This window comes from Dasypus novemcinctus, chromosome 6, assembly GCF_030445035.2.
Source record: "Dasypus novemcinctus isolate mDasNov1 chromosome 6, mDasNov1.1.hap2, whole genome shotgun sequence".
Lineage (NCBI taxonomy): Eukaryota > Metazoa > Chordata > Mammalia > Cingulata > Dasypodidae > Dasypus > Dasypus novemcinctus.
In genome coordinates this window covers 32163520-32182381 of record NC_080678.1, presented here as the reverse complement: position 1 = coordinate 32182381, position 18862 = coordinate 32163520, and the positions used below count along the sequence as shown (strand labels likewise).

General features: G+C 38.1%; 1 pseudogene; it reads right to left on the bottom strand.

The window, feature by feature from the left end:
- Window positions 1–12011: 12011 nt before the first annotated feature.
- Window positions 12012–13650, bottom strand: LOC101424133 (RNA-binding protein with multiple splicing 2 pseudogene; annotated as a pseudogene).
- Window positions 13651–18862: the final 5212 nt, after the last annotated feature.

The following is an 18862-nucleotide window of genomic DNA, read 5'->3' as shown; positions in this document are numbered from 1 at the left end:
ATATAAGTTGTAAAATGGTGATCAAAGAAGATTTTTGAATCTAGGGAAAGAAGGGGATAGAGCTGTGAATCAGTTGTATTTATCAAAGGAGCATAAAAGGCAGAGAGAATGAAGACCATAAAATCACATAGAAAGCTATTGCCATAGAGATAACTGGGTCTGACAATGAAAATGGGGACAAGGAAAGTTTCAGTTCTAGAGATATTTTGTGGAGGGATGTGGAGGGGCTTGGGAAATAATTGAATGCCATGTGTGGGTGCAAAGAATAGGGAAGAAAAAAATGTCTTGGTTTATTTAACATATTTTAAAATTAGTGCATGCTATAGGCCAGTAAGTAGAGATTTTAAGCTAAGGAGACAGGGAGTATGGTGGAACAATATATAGAAATAGAATACAATAGGGATAGAATTGAGTTTTGGATTGGCACTTAGGCTTTGCTTGAGTTTGAAGAGCTCAAAGAATATGAAGTTACATCTGTCCTCGAGAATGGTGAAATGAGAAGCCAGCTGAGATAATGACTAGAAATGCTGCATATTTGGAGAAAGATTAAATTGTTGGGGGAGGGGAAAGCAAAATATGAGAAGTGTTTTAAGGACAAAGGAGGGAACAGAATAGAATTTGAGTGAAAAGATATGTTTAGTAAGGGACATGTTGATTTTCAGGTGCAAAGGAACTATCAGAGTGTACACAGGCATTAGGTACTGGGAGTTTGGTTTGGAGCTCAAGAGAGAGGTGAGAATCAAAGACATAAAGTCACTGTTCTAGAACCTATATTTTAGAGGTAAGTATGGAATCACCCAAAGGAAGAGAAAGAAGGGAGAATAGACTACAGGAAAGGACAATGTGGTAAAGACAAATATGGAGAGATGAATGTGAAGTACTATTTCAAAATGTGAAAGAAAAGACATTCATTTTCAGGTCAAAGAGGAGTATTTCAAGAAGGAAGGTGCTGTTATCAACAATGTCAACTATTATGGTAATTAATGTCTAAGAAATAAGGACACTGCAGTTTCCATTGAATGGGTAACTCAAAGGTCATTGAAATCTTTAGAAGACCAATTTTTAAAATTGTATTGAAGTATATCACTCACAAATAAACATACATAAACAATAAGTGTATAGTAATAGTTGTGAACTCACAAAACAAACATACATAGCATCGTACTGGACTCTCATAATTCACCCTACCACAAATACCTTGCATTGTTGTTAAACATTTTAAAATAATGATTAAAGAGCATTGTCAAAATATTATTACTAACCAGAGTATTTTCCCCCAACCAAACCTATTATTATTATTATCTTTATATCATTTATATATGAACATACATAAGCAATAAGTATATAGTAAAAGTTGTGGACTTACAAAGCAAACATGCATCACATTATGCAGAGGTCCCATACATCAACCCTCCACCAACACCTTGCATTATTGTCAGACATATATTATAGATTATGAAAGAATATTGTCAAAATTTTACTATTAATTATTCTCCTTATCAACCACACTGTGGTGGAACATTTGTTACAGATAAAATAATATCATCCGATTGCTTCCATGTCCATGGTGTACATTTGGCACACATTCTCCATACTTCCCCATTATCAACACAGTACATCTTTGGCATAAACGCACATTTATTACATTATTAGTGCTAACCACAGTCCATAGGTCACTCCAGTTGTATTTTTCCCATGCTTCTCCACATTCCCACTACCGTGCAGTAGGGATGTACATTTGCTCTAGCTCACAAAGGACATTCTTGCATCTGTACCATCAACCACAATTCTCATCCACCTCTTGGTCTACTGTGTTATTCAGTTCCTAGAGTATTCTTTGGCATTCTTCAACTGACATTTACATCTCAAGGCTAACATTTTCAGCCACATCCCCATTTATAAACCAGCTGATACTCACTTTTTGTTACCATTCACTCTATACATTTCCATACTTTTTACAGTAAAGCTAATTAAAACTTCTATAGTAGTCCATCTCAGTCCTCCTCTTGTCTCCTTTAAGAATCAACCACCTACCACCAGGGCTTGAAGATATTTTCCTACAATTTCTTCTAGAAGCTTTATGGTTCTTGCTTTTATATTTAGGTTTTTGATCCATTTTGGGTTAATTCTTGGATAAGGTGTGAGATAGGGTTCCTCTTTCCTTCTTTTGGCTATGGATATCCAGTTCTTTCAGCACCATTTGTTGAATGGACTGCTCTGCCAGAATTGTGTGGGTTTGACAGGCTAGTCAAAAATCACTTGACCATATATATGAGGGTCTGTTTGAACCATAAATCTGGCTCCGTTGCTGTATGTGTCTGTCTTTATGCCAGTATCATGCTGTTTTTACCATTATAGCTAGGTAATATAACTTAAAGTCTGGAGATGACAGTTGGCTTTTCCTTTTTAAGATGATTCTAGCTATTCAAGACCCCTAACCCTTTCAAATAAATTTGGTAATCATGTTTTTTTTTTTTTTTTTAAGAAAATGTTGGTGGAATTTTTATCAGGAATGCATTGAACCAGTACCTGAATTTGAATGGAATTGATGCCCTTATAATATTTAGTCTTCCAATCCATGAGCATGGAATGTTCTTCCAGTTATTTAGGCCTTTTTTGATTCCTTTTAACATCAAGTTGCAGTTTTCTGAATACGAGTGCTTTACATCATTGGACAGTTTATTTCTATTTGAGTTTTATCTGTCATATTTTATTTTCCCCACTCTTTTGACTCTTTTGGTTACTTTTATTAATACAGTATTCATTTCTAGACTCTCTTCCAGGCCTTTCTCTCCTGTCTTTTCTTTTCAGGCTCTATCACACCCTTTAGCATTTCCTGAAAATCTGGTCTCTTGGTTAGGAATTCTCTCAGTTTCTGTTTAATGGTGTATATCCTAATCTCACCCTCATTTTTGAAAGGCAATCTTGCTGATATAAGATTCTTGGCTGGAAGTTTTTCTCCTGTACTATCTTAAATACATGCCACTCTTTTCTTGCCTCCATGGTTTCTGTTGAGAAATCAGCATTTAATCTTATTGGATATCCCTTTTATGTTATGAATTGATTTTGTCTTGTTGTTCTCAGAATTCTCTGTCTTTGGCATTTGATATTCTGATGTGTATGTGTCTCAGAGTTGATCTATTTGAATTTTTTTCAGATGGGCATACATTATTGTGCTTCTTAGACATGGCTATCTATGTCCTTCAATAGGGTTGGGATGTTTTCTACCATTATTTCTTCGAATATTCCTTCTGCCCCTTTTTCCTTCTCTTCTCCTTCTGGGACACCATGACAAGTATGTTTGTATGTCATTTGTTGTCTTTAATTTCCCTGAGATCTTGTTCCAGTTTTTCCATTCTTTTCTTCATCTGTTCTTTTTGTACATTCACTTTCAGAGGCCATTTTTTTCAAGCTCACTGATCCCTTCTTCTGCATCCTCAAATCTGCTATTATATAATTCCAATGTTTTTTAAACTTCATTTATTGTGCCTTTCATTCCTTTAAGATGTTCTATTTTTCTATGTATGCTTTCAACCTCTTTTTTGTGCTCATCCAATATCTTCTTAATATCCTTAATCTCTTTAACCATCTCATTGAATTTATTAAAAAGATTTTTTCGAACATCTATGATTAGCTGTCTCAACTCCTTTATGTCAAGAGGGGGTTTAGATTCCACATGGATACTGGATGCAATCCTCCTGCTTTCAGTTGTAGGCACTCTAGGCTCCATGGTGTGGTGGTTGAGATTCTTCATCTCCATGTTAGGTGAGTGGGGTAAGTCCAATAAATCAGAGTGTAGGAGTTGAAGTCTGTTGAGGTTCAGGGTGTGGCTATCATATTGTCAGTCCTTTATGTCATCTGGAGGTTTATCTTTTTCCTTTAACAGGGCTATATCTTTCTTTTTCTTGGTGTGGGTTGTAATTTTTTGTAGGTGTCTTGGCAGCTGGCTTACTAGAATATTTATTCTGGGTGCAGTTTTTCTCTTTAGTTTTGGGCTTACTGCCCTTTCTCCCTTGCTGGTTGTGCAGTAAGAAACAAGGATGTAGTTGGTGCTATAAGCTGTAGAGCCTCAAGCTGCCCTCATTGCCCGAGGGACTGATGAAGCTTCTGTCAACTTTCTCCTTTGCCAGGGGTAGGACTAATTCACAGCTGTGTGGAATAATCCAAGTCATGCAGACCTAGATTGTAGTTGTCCAGAGAGACTGGTGCAGCCTCACACCCTTTTCTCCCCTGCCTGGGACAGGGATGGAGCTGCAGGTGTGGGCAACAATCTAAGCAGTGCAAGTCCAAGATCATCACAGTTGCCCAGGTAGACTTCCAATTATATAGTCTGTGCCAGTCAAAGGTACCTGCAGTTACCTGGATAGGCTGGTGCTGGGTCTGCCAGCCTCTTCCTTGCCAGAGGTGGAGCTGAAGATTAGGCTAGGGCCACAGGCTGGTCTGTGTAAAGAAACCATTTCCTACCATCACTGTGATTTTTGGTCAGCCTGGTTTCCCCTCTGGCAGATGGCAGAGTAAAAATGGCAGCTACAGGTCTCTTTCTTACTTGGACAGATTCACACCCTAGCTGTTCCTAGGGTTACACCTTAGCAAGATGAGCCTACTAATCAGTAGCCAAAATCTGTGGCCAAGAGTCTCCGCCCCTGTTTTGGGAAATGGAGCTTCCAATTTCAGTCACAGAATACCTTCTGGGGCAGCTTGTGCTGCCAAAGTAGGACAATCACCAGCCTTTGTGGCTTGGTCAGTAATTTCCTGGAGGGGCTGGTGCATGTCCCCCCAGCTTCCTCCCTCCTAGAGGTGGGGCTGGAGCTTAGGCTAGACCTGCATTCTGATCTGGATGGAAAGAAGCTGGTCCCCACAAGCAGTGTGATTTTCCATCCACACCACTTCACCTCATCCCATGTGTGGAGTTAAGATTCCAGTTATTTGCCTCTTTCTGACTTGGACATGTTCAAACTTTAACTGTTCTCAGGATTATACTTTAGCCCACTGTATTTACTCATCAGTACCTGAAGTTGGTCCCCAACTATCTCTTTTTTCCCCATTTTTGGGGAGTGGAACTTTTTTTTATTTCTCTCCCATTTCCACACCCCCCCCCCAGTTGTCTGCTCTCTCTGTCCACTCACTGTGTGTACTTCTGTGTCCACTTGTATTCTTGTCAGTGGCACTGGCAATCTGTGTTTCTTTTTGTTTCACCATCCTGCTGCATCAGTTCTCTGTGTGTGTGGTGCCACCCTGGGCAGGCTGCACTTTTTTCACATGGGGCAGCTCTCCTTATGGGGAGCACTCCTTGCATGAAGGCTCCCCTACATGGGAGATACCCCTGTGTGGTATGGCACTCCTTGTGTGCATCAGCACTGTGTGTGGGCCAGCTCATCACACAGGTCAGGAGGCCGTGGGTTTGAACCTTGGACCTCCCGTGTGGCAGGTGGACACTCTATCCATTGAGCCAAATCTGCTTCCCAAGTGGAACTTTCAGTTCCTGCTGAGGAACAACTCCAAAGGTGGCTTGTGCCTCCAGTGGAGGACGGACAAGGGCCTCCATGGCATAGAGTGCTCTACTTACGAATTTTCTCTGCAGATGGGCAGTCTCCTCCTTCTCTTCCTTCAAGGATGTGGCAGGATGCTCTTCTGGTCTCCTGAAGCACTGAAACAGGTGCTTCAGCTAGCTCGAGATAGCTCTGTGTGTTTAATAACTTCCCTGTAGCATGAGCTGACTGTAGAAACACCTTACTCTGCCACCATCTTGCTGGTTATTCTGCCCAATTTTTAATTGGATTTTTTTTTTTAAGTTGAAGGATTTTTTTTCATATCCATTTTATCTTTAATTTCTGGATATTGAAATTGGTTTCTAAGTATTATTCTCCCATTATCTAGGTTGATCTTTTTTACTTTCATGATAAAGTTCTTATCAGAATTTAAAATTTCTATTAAGTCCCACTTATCTATTTTTTTTTCTTTTGTTGCTTGTGCTTTGGGTGTAAATTATAAGAAACCATTGCCTAACACAAGTGCCTGAAGATGCTTGCCTACGTTCCTTCTAGGAGTTTGATAGTACTAGCTCTTATATTAAAGTCTTTGATATATTTTGAATTGATTTTCTTATGGTATGAGCAGGAGTACTTCTTTTTTTGCTAGTGGAAATCCAAGGTTCCCAGCTCCATTTATTGAAAAGACTATTCTTCTCCAATTAAGTGGTCTTTGCCATCTTGTCAGAAATCAGTTGGCCATAAATGTGAGGGTTAATTTCTGAACTCTCAACTCAGTTTTATTCTCCTAAATGTCTATTCCTGTGCCAGTACCTGTTCTTTGTTTATTGTGGCTTTGTAAGAAGTTTTAAGATTGGGAAGTGTGGGTCCTTCAACTTCATTCTTCTTTTTCAAGATGGCTTTAGTTATTCAGGGCCCCTTAGACTTCTATATACATTTGATGATTGTTTTTTCCATTTCTGCAAAGAATGTTGTTGGAATTTTTATTGGAATTGTACTGAATATATAAATTTCTTTGATAGGAAGGATATCTTAATAATATTTACCTTCCAATCCAAGGACATGGAATATCCTTTCATTTATTTAGGTCTTTAATTTCTCTTAACAGTGTTTTGTAGTTTTCTGTGTATAAGTCCTTTACATCCTTTGTTAGATTTACTCCTAGATATTTGGTTCTTTTACTTGTACATGAAATCTTTTTCTTGATTTCATCTTCTGATTGCTCACTGCTTGTGTATAGAAACAGTACTGATTTGGGCTTATTAACCTTGTACCCCATCACTTTGTGAGTTCATTTTTTTAGCTCTAGAGCTTTATTGTTGTTGTTTTTTTCAGGATTTTCTGTACATAAGGCCATATCATCTGCAAATAGGGAAATTTTTCCTTCTTCCTTTCCAATTTGGATACCTTCTATTTCTTCTTGTTGAATTGCTCTGGTAAAAACTTCCAAGGTAATGCTAAATATCAGTGGTGATAGTGGGCATCCTTATCCTTGCCTTGTTCCTGATCTTAGAGGAAAAGCTTTCATTCTATCATCAATTAAGTAGGATGTTAACTCTGGTTTTTTTCATATATACCCTTTATCATGTTGAGGAAGTTTCCTTCTATTTTTAGTGTTTTGAGTGCTTTTATCAAGAAAGGGTATTGTATTTTGTCAAATGCCTTTTCTGTCTCAACTGAGATGATAATGTCGGTTTTTTTCCCTCACTTTGTTAATGTGGTATATTACATTAATTGATTTTCTTATGTTGAACCAACAATCTTGCATACCAGTGATAAATCCCACTTAATCATGATGTATAATTCTTTTAATAGGCTGTTGGATTCAGTTTGCTAGTGTTTTGTTAGCACATTTGCCTCTGTATTCATAAGAGATATTAGACTCCTTTTTCCTTTACTTTAGGTATCTTTGTCCAGCTTTTGGTATGAAGGAGATGTTGGCTTAATAGAAGAGTTAGGGTGTATTCCACCTACTTCAGTTTTTTTGAAGAGTTTGAGTAACGTTGGAGTTTAGTCTTCTTGAAATGTATGGTCAAATTCCATTATGAAATCATCTGTTCCTGGACTTCTCTTTGGAGTTTATTTTTTATTACAGATGCAATCTCTTTACTAGTGTTTTAGTTTGCCAAGGCCTGACAATGCAAAGTACCAGAAATGGACTGGATTTTATACAGGGTATAACCTTGCAGTTCCAAGGCTGTGAAAAGTCCAAACTGAAGCACCAACTGAGATGATTCCTCACCAAAGTCAGCTGCCATGTGGCCAACACAACCACCAATTTCTGCCAAGGTCTCTGCTTTCCCTTCAGAATCTACCATCTCTTGGAGCCCAGTTCCAGGAGTTCAGCAATTATCCAACATATGCTTGCCTCTTCTTGTGCTGGTCCATAAGCCCAGCCTCTTGGGGGCTTCGTGTTTAGCAACCCTCTAGTCTTCTCATGTAGCAGGATCAAATATGGCAGTTTCCTTTTTCTCTGTGTCTGTGGGTCTTTCTCTCTGTGTGTATCCATTTATATCAGACTCAGCAAGAGGGCAGTTACACCTCATTGACATAGTCCAATCAAAAGCCCTAAAGTGGTCTTATCAAGTAATCTAATCAAAGGACCCTAACCAAATTTAATACAATCAAATCGTATCACACCTACAGGAATAGATTAGTTTAAAAACATAAACTTTCTCTTTTTGGGACTCATAAAATAATCTCAAACTACTACAATTTGTAAATGGCTTATTGAGAGCTTCTCTCTCTTCTTTAGCCAATGTAGGTAGTTTGTATTTTCTAAGAATTCATATATTACAACTAGGTTATCTAATTTACTAGCATACTGTTGTTAATAGTATCCTCTTACAGTCCTTTTTATTTCATTGGGTATAATAGTAATGCCCCCTTTTCCGTTTCTGATTTTTGTTATTTATATCCTCTCTTCTCTTTACTTGATCAGGCTAGTAATCCTTATTGATCTTTTCAAAGAACCAGCTTTTGGTTTTGTTGATCCTCTCTATTTTGTTGTTTTCTATTTTATTTATCTCCACTTTAATCGTGTTATTTCCTATATTTCCTTCCTTCTGCTTACTTTGGGTTTAGATTGCCCTTCTTTTTCTAGGTCTTACAGTTTTGAGGTTAGGTCTCTGATTTGAAGACTTTCTTCTTTTTTATTGTAAGCATTTAGAGCTATAAATTTCCTCTTAGCACCACCTTTGCTGCATCTGATAAGTTTTGGTATGTTGTATTTTAATTTTCATTCACCTCAAGATATTTCCTAATTTTACTTCTGGTTTAGTTTGCCAAGGACTGCTAAGGAAATATATCATAAATGTGTTGACTTCCATATTGAGAATTCGTTAGGTTAAAAGCTTGTAGTTCTGAGGCCATGAAAGTGTCCAAATCCAGGCATCATCAAGAGATACTATCTCACAGATTTGCAGCTGTGGGCAATCAGGCACGTGGCAGGACAAAATGCCAGTCCACTCATTTCTCCCCTCTCCTCTAGGTCTCATCTCTTCAGCTTTGAGCTGCTCCATGGACTTAGGCTCTCTGGGGCCTCTTCCCATGACTCTTTGCTCCACTGATTCCAGCCTTTGGCTTCTAGGACCTCTCCTTCTGTATCTTAAGCTGTCTTTATCTCTACTGCTTTTTCTCTTTGTATGTCTGTGGCTTTTTAGTTCTCTGTTTATAAAGGGCTCCAATATGAGAATTAGGTATTACCCTGTGTCCCACAATCTAATCAAAGGCCCTTTACTGAAGTGATCTAATCAAAAGTGATCTAATCAAAAGTTCCTTAATTGAGTCTAAGCAAAATGTCCCACAAACAATAGGTTTACATGAACAGGAATGGGTTAGCTTAAGAACATAATTTCTGGTGTCCACAAAAGACTCAAACCAGCACAACTTCTGATTTCTTCTTTAACCTTTTGGTTGTTTAATAGTGTGTTTTAAAATTTCCACATATTTGTTAACTTTCTCTTTCTCCCTCTGTTGTGTCTAGCTTCATTCCCTTGTGGTTGGAGAATATGCATTGTAGAATTTCAATATTATTGAATATATTCAGATTTGTTGTGTGACCATATGGACTATCCTGGAAAATGATCCATGTGCACTTGAGAAGAATATGTATTCTGTTTTCATTGAGTACAATGTTAAGTCTAATTGGTTTGTTGTATCCTTCAAGTCCTGTACTTCCCTACTGATCTTCTGACTAGATGTTCTATCTGTTATTGAGAATGGTGTGTTAAAATCTACTGCTATTAATGTAGAGCCATCAATTTTTCCCTTCAAATCTGTCATTACTTGCTTCATTTATTCTGGGGCTCTGCTGTTAGGTACATATATATTTATAACTGTTATACCTTCCTTTTGAATTGTCCCCTTTATCAATATATAATGATCATCTTTGTTCCTCAAAACTGTTTTTGACTTAAAGTCTATTTTAGCTGATATTTCTATAGCCAACCCATCTCTTTTGTTCCATGATATAGATTTCTCCAACCTTTCATCATGTATTTTTGTTTATTTTTATTTATTTCTCCCCCCTCATTGTTTGCACTTGTTATCTGCTTGTCTTCTTCTTTTTTTAAGGAAGAACTGGGAACTGAACCCAGGGCCTCCCATGTGGGATGGAGGCACCTAATTGCTTGAGCCACCTCTGCTCCCTTACCATGTATCTTTGACTTTAAGGTGAGTCTCTTGCAGACATTATTTAGTTGGGTCATTCTTTTTTATCCATTCTGCCAATCTCTGCATTTTGACAAAAGAATTTAATCCATTTACATTTAAAGTCACTACTGATAATACAGGACTTTCTGCTACCATTTTTCTATTTAGTCTTTCTGAGTCTTATACCTTTTTGTCCCTCACTTCTGTTAAAGACTACTTTTATAATTATTTGCTCTTTTGTTTTGTACTGTATTGAGTGACTTCTCATTTCTATCTGTATATATTTTTCATCTATTTACCTTATGGTTACTTTGGAGTTAAAATTTAACATCCTAAATATTCATATTTTGTTTGATACCAGCTTAATGTTAATAGTCTACTTCTCCTATACCCCTCTTTCCCCCCACCATGTTTTGTACTTGTTAACACTTATATCTTCCTACACTGCATTCCATAACATAGATTTATTATTATTTTTTATGCATTTATATTTTAGCACCTGTAAAAATAAATGAATTTACATAAAAAACAATACAATACAGTAAGACATTTATAATTACCCACATGGTTACCTTTCCCACATGTCTTTATTTCTTTATGCTGCTTTGAATACTGTTGAGTGTTCTTTCCTTTCAGGCTGAAGAACTCCTTTAGTTTTCTTTGCTTATAGGGTAAGTCTAACTGTAATGTACCCCATCAGCTTTGTTATCTGAGAATATCTTAATCTCTCCCTCATATTTTGGATGATTTTATAAATTCTGCATTTCATATATAATCCAGTTTCACATTCTCATAGGACCAGCAATTACAACAGCCACCTAGTCTCCCCAATATGAAAACAGCAATATAGTCACAGCTGCAACTAAAGGTAAAGAACTGATATGCCCACAAAACAAAATAAAATTGTACAATTTTTCCCCTTATTTCATTTTACTTAAACTAATGCCTGGCAGAAAGCTCACTGCTGAAGAACAGAAGCTTTTCTTTATGCCTCAAACTAAACATTAAACTTATCTGACAGAGCAATCAAGGAGTCTTTAATAATTAATTGTACACACATGAAAAATCCATTATGATGCATAAATATTTTGTTACACAGGATACAAAACACTTTTTTTTTTTTTTGGTTTGGGAAGTTTAGAAAGAATGAGGACCAGTGGCAGGGGTGGAATGTACTGGGGAGAGGTAAGCAGAGCAGGCAGAGAAAGAATTAATTTTCTAAGAGTTGTTGGCCCAACTGAGGAGAAGGAAGCAGAGGATGCTGATTTGAAATGGAAAAGATAATACACTACATTTATTAGATTTTTGTTGTTGCTGTCCAGTCTGAAAGTATGTGGGGGGTGGGGACACCAGGCCATCAGGACATAGCAGCTGCAGTTCTGAGAATTGTGCCCTTACTTGCCTGGGGGTGTGGGTGTGGGGGAGGGATGAGGAGCAAGGGACCAAGAATGATGAACCATTTGTAGCCAGGACATGTTACTATAGAGACACCAAGGTGAGAAAAAAACTGTACACACACATTTATAAGGGTGTGTATTAATTTATGTCAGAAAACATGCAAAATTAAATGCCTAATTTCCTTGAGGTGGAGCTATAGGAGCCAGTTTGGATGGGAGGTCGAGCCTTGCTCAGTCCCATGGAGGCCTCCAAGCTGGAAGGAAATGCTGTGGGGCGGGGCAGGGCAGGGCTGAGGAAGAGGAGAGAAAGGAAACTGAGTCAAGCGTAAAATTCAAAGTCTTTGGAGGGAAGAAGCAGCTCTCCACAGGCCACCTGGAGACAGTGGGAGCTCTGGATTCCCAGAATTGACTCATGCAAGTCATCCACTCCCAACTCTGTGGGGTTTCAAGCTGCAATGATGAGACTGAAGAACTAACAGAACTGATAATATTTCCATCCTTGCTGGGAGGTGTCCGAGGAAGGTTACCAGCACACCTGAGCGTGTGAGGCAGCAGTGGTGGCAGCAGTGGTGGCTGGTAGGTAAATGCAGCACATGAGATAGCTGGGGTGGTCAGCTCTGTGGTGTACAGAGAATAGGGGGCTCAGGTTTCTGGGAATGCAGGGGTCAGTGAAGTGCTAGGATGGGTTACACATTGGTGGGATTTGGTGTTGCCATTACTTGTTCTTAGACATCTTGGTGTTGGCTCTGGCAAATGCCAGTCTCAGAGTCTACAGGTTCTCAGAATCAAAGTGAATACTGTTCAGTGCATTCTTGGCGGCTTCTTCTCCTGCACAGCTATCAAAGATCACAAAGCCAATAGGCTGTTTTGATGTGAGTTTGATCAGGGGTCCTTCATACCCCTCAAATGGCTGGAAGAACAGATAGAGTTCTCTGAGGTTAATGTCCACAGGAGGCTGCTACAAACAGCATCTGGACCTCCTTCTTCAGGGCTCTGCCAGGGCACTGTGAGAGCCTGTGTCTTAGCTGGTGCCCATGCTGGTTCTGTGCATCCCATCTGGCTTCAGGTTGTTCATGGTGGAGGGGAGATGGTCAAGAGGAAGGGAATATGGAGGGCAAGTGCAGTACCTGCCCTGATGGGGAGGTAGGAAGGGGCATGGTGAGCAATGCACTCCAGAGGTTCAGGGTGGAGTGACAAAGGAGGCATGCATGGGGCAGTGAGAGGGGGACCTTCTATATCAGGCTGGGGCCACATCAAGTTTGGCAGGTGCAGGAGGCAGGGAGGGGAGTGGTGGGAACTGGAGCCTAATCTCTCCCTCATTTTTGAAAGAGAGGCTCACTGAATATAAAATTCTTCTCTGACAGTTGTTTTCTTTCAGCACTCTAAGTATGTCAACCCTCTGCTTTCTTGCCTCCATGACTTCTGAATGAGAAAGAGGTATTCAATCATGTACATAACATTGCTTTTCTCTTGAAACTTTCAGAACTCTCTCCTTGTCCTTTGCATTTGATAGTGTAATCAGTATATGACAGAGTGTATTTTTCTTCATGTTTATCCTATTTGGTGCTGTCTGATCTTGGATGACCATACTCATATCTTTCGCTAAGTTTGGGGAGTCTTCTGTCATTATTTCTTTGACTATACCTTCTGCCACTTTCTCTCTTCCTTCTGGGACTCCCATAATGCATATAATGGTGTGTTTGATTGTTTCCCATAGCCATTTTAGGCTATTTTTGCTTTTAATATTTCTTTTTTTCTTTCCTCCCTCAGCCTGACTAGTTTCAAGTGTCTTGTCTCAAAGTTCACTGATTTTTTCTGCCAGCTCCAATCCACTTTTGAAACCCTCCTCAGCTGTTTTCATTTCAGTTGTTGTGGTCTTCAACTCCAGTAGTTCTGTTTGGTTCCTCTTCAAAATTTCTATCTCTTTATGTAGACTCTCATATTGTATATTCAGTGTTTTCCTGACATCCTTTAGTTCTTTCTCTGCACTTTCCATCATCTCCTTGAGCATTTATAAGATTGTTTTTTAAAGGCTTCACTCAGCATGCCCACATTCTCACCTTCATTGGTGTTTTCCTTATCTTTATCCACATTTTTTGGGTGAGCCTCATGTCCTGTTTCTTTTTTTACCTTGTACTCTTTAGTTGCACACTGTATATTTTAATATTTTAAAATGTTAACTCTGGGATTTATTCCACAGGATACTTGTTTCTTGGTTTTGTAACCAGTGAGAAATAAGACAGAGACTTTCTTGAACTTCAGCACTCTGATCAGCAAGGCCTGCCCAAGTTGAAGGCAGTGTGCAGGGTTTTCTGTCTGTTTGGGCCTCTGTCTTATCCTCGTAATTTTCTTGTTAGTTATTTTGGAGTATCCCTGTTTACAGGAGACAGATTTCCCACTCCTAGGTACTTGAACCTGGTAGGCCTTTCTCCCAGACTGTCCACTATACCTTTCATCATTTCATGTTGCTTTTGCCTGGAGGGTAAATTCTGGGAGGAATGTCACTCCAAGAGGACTTTCCCAAGTCAGTCTTTCCCAACCAAAATAAGGCCAGGGATCCATGAAGGGAGTGTAAACCCACTCCAAAGTGCCCTGTGAAAGGAGTCAGGAAGAGTGCCCAGAAGTTCTCTGACTCCCCACAACTGAGCTTTCCTTGCCTAACCCAGCAAATGCAGCCTTCAGTTTTTCCGCACAGTCCTGAGGATGTGCTGCATCTTTAAATTTCCACTGACTCTGACTCTCTCTGGGCAAAGTTGAAACAACGGCTGCTGCTGCCCTTGGGAGGGTTGAAATAATAGCTGCCCTCAGAGCCTGGACCCAGTGATCTGAATTCATTAATCAAAAGCTGTGATCAGTGATTGACAGTGCCCACCTCTGTTCTTGGGGAAAGGGATTTTATATGCCTTTCTGTTACCAGCAGCTAGCCAGGGACTGGATTCCACAGGGCCTGTTACAGGAATGGGAGATTGGCTCTGGTAGCTGCCTTGCAGAGGGAGCAGTTCTTTACATTAATTTATCAACTTTTCCTACTGCCCTTCCCTGGATGCTGCACAGTTTATTTCTGACTTCTGGAATTACAAAATATTTGTTTCAGACAGTTCTTGCCTATTTAATAATTGTTTTGATGGAAAGACTAATTCCTGTAGCTGCCTATCCCACCATTTTTCCCAGAAGTGCAGCCTGTATTTACACTTTCTTTTCTGAGCACAAGATGATCCTGACTACTAAACTATTTCTAGGATGTGCCAGTTGCTCCCAATTCTTCCATTCCTTGCTAGTATGAGGTAGTCTAGGATGCTTCTTGTGAAGCAGAAGGAGCTTTGAAATTTAATCCAGTCTTCTAAGTCCTGACTCTATCACTTAGTAGTTGCATAAATGAATGAGCTAGACAGTTAACATTTCTGAAGCTCAGCTATTGCATCTGAAAATAGAGCTAATAATAATGCCTTCCATTTCATTTAAAGTAGGTATTTCATGCATTCCTAGTGGTGGGACTTCTATGAGTCTCTTTACCTACTATAGTGGTAAAAGAAAAACATTGATTCAATCCAACTCATTTTCCCTTATATTTATGTGAGTTTTTTCCTCTAAAGTAGAAGCAGAGACAAAGAAATATTAAAATTATGGGTACGGTGAAAGACTGTTTAATAAAAATACTCCATTTCACAATGAGGTTTGACTTGCAAAGTCATTTCTGTAAATTGCTCCAAATGTTTCTATATATCTACTGTGGTTGTTGAAGATATAGCATGCAATGATTTTGCTAATTAGCCATAATATGGCTAACAGATGGTAGAATGGAATTCAAATTTGTGGGGAGAAATGTGTGCAAGTCCGTATGGTTACCTGTAGCTATATGTGAGCCCTTTATAAATATCTAAGCACACTTTTCTTTGTGAATTTGTCAGGGAGTTGTGATTTCTAGAAAAGTAAGAATTGTAAGAATGAAATATGAAATGTACAACAAATTTTTGGGTTTATTCACTAATAAAGATAATGCTAATGGAATTCATTTGATCCTTTCTTCACTGAGAACCAGAAATCATGTTTACAGAATTGAAACTGCTGCATGGATTATTTGTGGCCAGTCTTTTTCCATGTGGTATTAGTTCTTGTTGCTCCTTTCAATGAATATTTCATTCTGAACTTGGCCTTAGGAGATGCTCAATGAACATTTTGCAGTTACAGAATGTTTTATAGGTACTAGTATCAATAAAAAAAGAATGTGGGAGTGACTGATCAAGGAACGCTTACTTAAGCATTATTATTAAAATTACTATTTTGGCTTCTTAAATTTTAAAACATGCATGGTTTTCTGAAATGTAGTTTAATTCCAGGTAACTAAATTGTCTCAATATAGTTCAGAGTGTTTTGAAAATTTTATCATTTTTGCTTTCTTGTCACTGTTACTCAATTCACGTTTCTTTGATGTGTAGTTAAGAATCTAGTTCATTACAACCCATGGACCAAGTAGGAGAATTTGTCACTCACCTCCTGAAGGAAGGTACTGGAAGAAAGTTGTCTTTCCACCTGTGTCTCTAGAAAAGCTGGGATATAGGTGACCCACAAGAGAATCTGCAGTGTGTTGCATAAGTTATATGCTGCTCCTAATAAAGTGTGAAAATAATTTTCTTTAAAAATAAAACTGTACAGGTTCAAGGTTATCCCTATAACAACTTTATTCCCATAAACTTGCTTTATGATATGCTTTATTAAGCAGAAAGGCAAGGCTAAATCCTTACCTCGTGCAAGTGTTATCCTTACCTTATGCATAGGACTGAATTGAATATGTAAATAGTATGTGATATATATATCATGACAGGCAAAAAAGTGGTTGTAAACCACTTGCTTGTTTATATTTTTGCCTTCTACAAATAAAGAAGGGACAAGGAACAATTATTAACAAATCTTGTGTAATATTCCTTTTCTGAGAAATAGCCCATTATACTTTAAAATAAACAACAGTCAAGAAGCTTTTATATTTTCTTGGGAGTACTTAGTTAAAGTTTTTGAATTTTCTATTTGTTTCTTTCTGGAATCCTTACCGATAGACTGGTTCTAAAGAGACTTGTTTAAAGGACTTCGGTAGAACTGCGGGCATAGTTAATTACAAGAAACAGCGAGGCACTCAGGGACCAGGAACGGAGGAAAGCCATTACCATCCCCGGGTCTGATGGGGGGAAGGGGTGGAGGCTTGAAAAAATGCTGAGCCATGGAAAAGGGGCCATCCCACAGCACCTGTAAATATTGAGTGCATCCTCCAAAAGCTACAGTAATCAGTGAAGGAATAGTGGAAATAAATATCCAGTCCCTACCTCCTCCTGTCTTCCAGTTTTTGCCAGTGCCTCCCATTGGCCATGCTTCATGGGAAGCCAGAGGGCAGGGAAGCTCAGATGAGACAGTTTTTAGAAGTCAACTTCCCAGGGCACAGAACAGGCAAAGCAGGGCAGAGTGTGGATCTGGAGAGGCAGATGAAAGTGCAGGCAGCAGACGCATCATTTCGATATATATGAAGCAAAGATAAAATGAGTGAAATCAGCTTCTTCCACTTTCTTCTGGGTGACTATGTTAATTACTAATTTCTGTATACTGAAGGGAAATCATGCTGGGAATCTGGAACTAACAAATCATCTATTTCAAATAGATCTGTGTCATGTTTTTGACAGTGATGATTAGGTAAGTGAAACTTATACTTTAGATGTTCCAACTTCAACTTGGGGAGGACAGACTAAGTCAGTTCTATGATATTTCTATTTTAAAATCCAGATGGGAGAGGTGCTTTCCTTTGATTTCCTTTCATAGCTTGCCTGCCTTTGTTCATGCTATGGAAGATAGAGAGATTGCCAAATGATACATTATTTTATCTGTTTCTGACAAGTGTGAGCCTCTATTTCAGTCTGTGTTATGACGTCTGTTCCTAGAAACAAAGGAAGAAAAATTATTAAGCCATTAAAAAACCTCTTGAATATTCATAACAATATGTCCATGCATGGTTATTTAGAAGAGGAAGTCACTATCAGATAAATAAGTTAAAATTGTATAATTTTTCTTCCTTTAGCCTTATTCAGTCAGTTTTGTGGCAATGACTTACAGTTAATCTTCATTATTGTTAAATTATTTTTGCTTTGGAGGCTCTACTAGGAAAAATGTATAGACTACAGGGAGCCGTCCACATCAGATTTAGCAGTTGAGCAAATAAAGTGCTTTACTTGTTATATATTAATCATGGATTAATGGGGGATGGAAATACAATTGGCTCAGTAAGTGTTCAGGTTTTTCTTAATCAGAAATGTGCTTAAGACATTTTTAAAGAGAGGAATATAGATTAATGACAGACTTCCTATATACAATGAAAGAAGAATATGAGTAAAGAGTTCATTGGAATTTTATGAGTTTAAAATATAAAGAGTCGATGAAGAGAAGTTACAGGCATAGTTTCTCTGAGTCCATTGGGTATACCTGCAATAGATTAAAAATGATATACCTGGCCAAAGAGAACATAGTAAATATATTTATATATGCAATATAGATGCAAGTAGAAGCACCCATGTAGGGGTAAAGAACCCAAAGAAATAGATGGCACTAATTTACCAATTAAAATATTGATGTACTGATTATTTTATATATCGATAGTCAACATTTATACTTCTAAAATTTTATTTTTTGAAAAAAAATGTTAGTTTTACCCCCAAAATTTATAGTTAGTAAGCAAATACATTTTATTATCAATGTCTTTGTTTATCTCACTATTCCTCACTAGACTGTGACTGTCTTGACTGCAGTGATAAATCCCCAGCCTTTATAATGGATTCTGGATCATAGTAAGTACTTTAAAATGTTAGAATGAATGAATACATAAGTGCTTGGAATATAAAAGGTTGTCAATAAAAGCTGAATGAGCTCATGAATTTAGGGTGTGCCAAATTTTAACTCAAAACAAAAGGTGCTAGACACCATATGTAACTTATCTTTTCTTATCAAGAGCCTACTAATATAGGAGGCACATATAACTGAGAACACCCTTTCATAATATAATTTCCCTTGGAAAAATGAAAATATGGTAGAATTGATGTTATTTGTTGTCAGTTAGAAATGTTTTAAGCTCCAAATAGCAACAATAACAATAAAAACTTGGATTTTCACAGTTTAAATAGGATTATTGATTTATTTATGGTGTGGAATATGAAATTAAGAGGTATGTAGTTAAAGGTGACTGTTATAAGACAACAGTGTCAAAGATCATGACATCTATAGCAGTTTGAGATTATTTATGAACCCCCAAAAAGGAAGGATTATGTTTGTACTGGTCTGTTTCTCCGGGTG